At 38.1% G+C, this 6,000-nt stretch overlaps 1 non-coding gene across 1 annotated transcript; it reads left to right on the plus strand.

The window, feature by feature from the left end:
- Positions 1 to 4,109: 4,109 nt before the first annotated feature.
- Positions 4,110 to 4,181, plus strand: TRNAE-CUC (transfer RNA glutamic acid (anticodon CUC)). Its single transcript has one exon. It is a non-coding gene; the product is annotated as a tRNA-Glu (tRNA).
- Positions 4,182 to 6,000: the final 1,819 nt, after the last annotated feature.

Raw genomic sequence — 6,000 nt, forward strand, 5'->3', positions numbered from 1 at the left:
CCAGGTAATTTTTGCAGACAGTGAAATATGTGCCTGCTATGTATGACCTCACTCTCAAATGAAAGTATGCGTCCCAGCAAACTGAAAAAGCATCTGGAGACTGCACACAAAGACAAGAAAGACAAGCCGCTAGATTTCTTCAAAAAATTACTTGATGAGTTCCAAGGAAGGATGACAGTGAATCATATGTTTACCCAAAAAGTGGCAAAAGTAGATAGAGGGATGTTGGCTTCTTACAAGATAGCAAATTTGATTGCAAAAGCAGGTAAGCCTCATACTATCGATGAATCTCTGATCATGCCGTCTGTGGCTGTAGTGCTTTCAACAGTCATGAATCAGAGTCCACAAGAGGTAACTAGTGTTATTCCTCTGAGCAACTCCTCAGTATCACGCCGCATTGATGAGATGGCAGCTGATGTTGAAAGCCAATTAGTCTCAAAACTGCAGGTGAATGAATTCTCGCTTCATCTCGACGAATCAACTTTACCTGATAATTTTGCTCTTCTGGTGGTATTTGTCTGGTTTCTTGATGTTCATGAAATATGTCAAGAAATGCTTTTCGCATTGAAATTAACGAATGACACTAAAGGTGAATCCATCTTCAAAAAACTTGAGGTCTATTTTGAGGGGAACAACATTACACTCAAGAACATTGTGGCTTGTGCAACAGATGGCGCTGCAGTTATGATTGGGAGGTATCAGGGATTCAGTGCTTACTTAAAAAAAGCTGTTTCTAATGTCGTTTGTGTGCACTGTGTTGTTCACTGGCAGCACCTGGTTGCCAAAAACCTAGCAGGACGTCTGCATGAAGCACTTGGGCATGTTATCAAGGCTATCAACTTGATAAAAAATAGTGCACAGAAAGATTGCCTCTTTCAGCAATTATGTGAAAAGAACAATAAAGAATTTGAAAATGCGTTGCACACTGAAGTCAGGTTTTAGTTCCAAACACTTGAAATATTAAATAATTTCACATTTAAATAACCTTAACCTGAAAGTACAAGGAAAAGGAAACTGCTTTACGCATTTTAAAAGAAGTGCTGTCATCTTTTCACATAATTGCTGAAAGAGGCGATCTTTCTGTGCACTATTTTTTATTGCACTTTGGGAGTGTTATCTCTTTCTTTAGTGGGACAACAGAACTTGGACAGAAACTTGTTGATGCAAAGAGTGACATCTTATACCTGTCAGACATATTTGAAAAGCTAAATGTTCTGAACAAAGAGCTTCAAGGAAATAACTCCACCCTGTTTTCCTGCTAGGAGGCAATTACTGCATTTAAAGGGAAACTCAAGCTGTTCTGATTGAACCTTGGAAGACGAGAGTTTGCACAGTTTCCTTCCTTAGCAGTTATATCCACCAAACTGCTTGATGATGACCTAGCAGTGAATGTTGACCATCTGAAGCAGTTGCATAATGATATGGAAACTCACTTCTCTGACCTACTGCAAATGACTGTGCCACACTGGTTTGTGGATCCCTTCATTGTTGATGTATCTGAAGTTGATGTCACCCTACAAGAATGTCTCATTGAACTTCAGAATAACACAACAGCTCAAGCAAGGTTCAAGCATGGAGGACACCAGAAGCTGTGGATGAATCAAGATATGTATAAGTAGTACCCAATACTCTGGAAAGATGTAAAGTTGCTCTTACTTGCCTTTCCCACATCTTACTTGGTTGAGACTGGTTTCAATCGGGTGATGTGCCTGCTGTCAAAGACACGAATTCGCCTTGACATAGAAAAAAAAAGAGGCAATTTACGTCTCGCTCTAACAGCTTTCAAGCCAAACACTGACAAGTTGGCAGCCTTGCATCAGTCACAGGGATCCCACTGAAACCTTTCAAGATAAAGCCAATTGTACCTACATGTATTCCTTGTTTTGTATTCCTTTTGTAAATAAATAAGTATTCAAACAAAATATTTTTCTAATTAATATTGTTATTTGATTTATACCTGAAATTAGTGTTTTGAGTACATGGTACTATTCAAGCTAGAACCATTAATAGACCTACTTCCCTAGGCGTATTAAGGGGATGGACGGATGGCGGGTGCTGGGGGGGTGCATTAGAACTCAAAGTTGGCATGGAGGGGCCACAAGAACTTGCACTGGATTGAAGGGGGCCACCACCAGAAAAAGGTTGAGAAACACTGGTCTAGACTCAAGGGTAAAACCAAAAAATACGACCTCGTTAGAGGCCCCCGTTGAGATACTACCGCTAGAGAGTTATTTAGTCCTTTGACTGGCTAGACTGTACTACATTGGAGCCTTCTTTCTGATTACGATTAATTTTCCCTTTGCCTACACATACACTTAATATTCTGGCCTATTCTTTATATATTATCCTCTGTCCTCATACACCTGACAACATTGAGATTACCAAACAATTCTTCTTCACCCTAGGGGTTACTGTACTATAATTGTTCAGTGGCCACTTTCCTCCTGGTAAGGGTAGAAGAAACTCTTCAGCTATGGTAAGGAGCTCTTCTAGAAGAAGGACGCTCCAAAATCAAACCATTGTTCTCTTGTCTTGGGAACTGCCATAGCCTCTGTAGCACGGTCTTCCACTGTCAAGGTTTAGAGTTCTCGTGCCCGAGTACAATATTCTCTCTTATTCCTCTTCCTCTTGTTTTGTGAAAGTTTTTCTAGTTTATACAGGAAATATTTGTTTAAATGTTGTAACTGTTATTAAAATATTTTATTTTTCCTTGTTTCCTTTCCTCACTGGGATATTTTCTCTGTAGAAGCCTGGGCCTATATCATCCTGGTATTCCAACTAGGGTTGTACCTTAGCAAGTACTAATGACAAAGGTAATGATAATTCCGAAAGTCCCCCCCCCCTCCCACAAAAATTGAAGCCAAGTATTGCACAAAGAGAAGCCAGGATAAAGTAGATGTATTATTGTTCTTATTATTTTTATTGTTATTATTATTATTATTGTTATTATTATTATTGTTGTTATTATTTTTATTATTATTATTATTATTATTATCATCTAGGCTTAAATAGTGGTTGGAAAAGTAAGATGCCATAAGTATAATGGCTCCAACAGGGAAAGTAGCCCAGTGAGGAAAGGAAATAGGAAGAGAGATTGAATATCGTGCTTGAAACAGTGGAAGACCAGGGTACAGAGGCTATGGCATTACCTAAGACTAAAGAACATTGGTCTGATTTTGCTTACCATATCTAGAGAGTACACTGGACAATTATAGTGCAGCAGTTAACCCCTCGAGTGAAGAATTTGTAGACACCGCAATTAGGTATAATAAAAATATGGCAATAACGAGAGCAAACCAACCATGCCATTTATCACTCCAGGAAGTTAAGAAGAACCACATTTAAATTGGTGAATACTGGCTCTATAAACACAGGAAGCAGTTTGTAACAACTAAACACGACAAGGTGATTGATACTGAGAGAGAGAGAGAGAGAGAGAGAGAGAGAGAGAGAGAGAGAGAGAGAGAGAGAGAGAGAGAGAGAGAGAGAGCACATAATGAAAACTAATAAGAACTTAATACAGAGAGAGAGAGAGAGAGAGAGAGAGAGAGAGAGAGAGAGAGAGAGAGAGAGAGAGAGAGAGAGAGAGAGAGGTCTCTAACGTCAACACTTATCAAAATATCTTAATAAGTATCGATATTATTACTAACTGTAACAATTAGTAGCAGTAGTAGTATAAACGGGATTTTATGACGGATTTCTTGTGTTTTTTATATTATCTGAGGAAGGAGAAAATCCTTTTCTTCGTCCTAACAATCCCACTAAATTAGGTCCTAATGGATGTGTGGAGTCATTTACGTCTAAAAAGATTTCATCTAATCCAATGTTTCCACCTTTTTAATGCATACTTCACTACAAGAGAGAGAGAGAGAGAGAGAGAGAGAGAGAGAGAGAGAGAGAGAGAGAGAGAGAGAGAGAGAGAGAGATCACGAACCTCATGCTTTGCTCGTAAATAGAGATGCAGACTGACTCGTGAAGGAGTTTGGTGCCTTGGCGCCGGACAACCGCCGAAGTGCTATTTTGGCACCAACTACCAGTGAGATTTCAAATTACCTCACTCAAGGGGACTTGGGTAAATATATCACTGAGTCACACAATATATTTCCATCTCCCGTGTGGTCTAGTGGCTAGGATACGCGGCTCTCACCCGCGAGGCCCGGGTTCGATTCCCGGCACGGGAAAGTCTTTTTATATGATCACTATGAAGGGATAATGTCATATGCTAAAAGAAAAATTGATCACACAATTGATATTTGATAGTTATGAATGTCGCAGTTGAGATGGTCTGTAAAGAAGGTAAATTATCATAACTGTACATATCTTTTTATAATATAAAGTAGTTTACTTCTTATTCAGTAGCTTATATTCCTTATGATCTATTATGAAGGCTATACAACTATTAATTAATAATAATAAAAAAAAAAAAGGTTGTGGGTTAATACATGGAAAATTCGGGAAAAATCGGCCACAACAACCATCCCTCTTATGTCAGAACAACTGTCTGAAAAGTACTGAAGTGGCATCAAGAAAGCTGACTATAGTAATTTTTTTTTTTCAATGAGGCGCATTTGCACCGACTGGCATCGGTGCCCTTTTAGCTCGGAAAAGTTTCCTAATCGCTGATTGGTTAGAATTTTCTTGTCCAACCAATCAGCGATAAGGAAACTTTTCCGAGCTAAAAGGGCACCGCTGTCAGTCGGTGCAAATCAGCCTCGCTAAAAAAAGTTGACTATAGGTATGTCTTGTGATTTAATCAATGACAGTAAAATACACAAACTAATTTCCAGAGGAAAGCAGAAATTCTGCAATGACAGTACTATGTAAATGCGCATTAAAGAAAATAGAATAAAATAGGCCCGTTGTTAAGAAATTTTACGTGCAGCTAATGAAATTATTTTTCCCATATCTCTTAATATTGCGTTTACCAAACTTTCAATTGAGCTCCCCAAGGCACTAGAAGAGATGGAAGACCCAGGCCTACATGGCTGAGGACTATGAAGTAGGAGATGATTAATGGAGGAGTGTTGATTTAAAAGCTCAAGGGAGAGACGGCTGGCGAAATGTAACCGAAGCCGTTTGCGTCAATAGGCGTGGAAGGAGATGATGATGAGATATATAGTATACTGTATTTATATACACAACAAATGCAGCGGTTTCTAGCCCCCTTGAGAACAAAGGCCTCAGACCTGCTCTTATTCCTGTCTGAGGTTTGACCAGTTTTCATCTCCACGTTAGCCATTACAGATGGGTGATGCTGGAAGACTTTAGTCTGATCGCTCACAGCAAACCATCCTAGCATGCGTGTCCCGACTACAATGATCATGACGATAAACAAACCCTTTCACCACGTTAAGGTAGACCTACCATGCTGTTGTTGTATGTGTGTGTGCATATATATATATATATATATATATATATATATATATATATATATATATATATATATATATATATATATATATATATTGATCGCTAAAACCGATGCGAATCAATGAGTTATGTCCAGATGCAACTAAGTGGAAAGTAGTTAGGAAGTAGATAACGAATCATAATCAATAATGCTCGCATGAATTCTTGGAACAAATAATAAGATAGAAGGCAGTATTTTTGCATTATTATTAACAAGTAAATTCCTTAACTGCAGGTGACAAAAACATTGCAAATATTCTTTTATGGATTAATTCTATTTAGAATTGCACTGTGAAAAGTTCGTATATATAAATATAAAAGAAAATTCTTATTTGATCCTAGATCAATAACTATAAAAGTAATTAAAGTAATGAAGAGTGACATTAATCCTTCATTTTATTGCCTAGTTATTCGCACAATTAAAGCGCTGTACTCCAAATTACTTCATTATCATTCACAGATGAATTCCTCGTAAAGGTGATTAGGAAAATTAAGGTGGAAGAGATAAGCATCACACGTTCTTCATTACCCAGTTATTTATGAACGTATGGCTTCGTGACTCGAATACAAAACGTAAGTTATGTAGGTAGT

This window comes from Palaemon carinicauda, chromosome 38 (assembly GCF_036898095.1).
Source record: "Palaemon carinicauda isolate YSFRI2023 chromosome 38, ASM3689809v2, whole genome shotgun sequence".
NCBI lineage: Eukaryota > Metazoa > Arthropoda > Malacostraca > Decapoda > Palaemonidae > Palaemon > Palaemon carinicauda.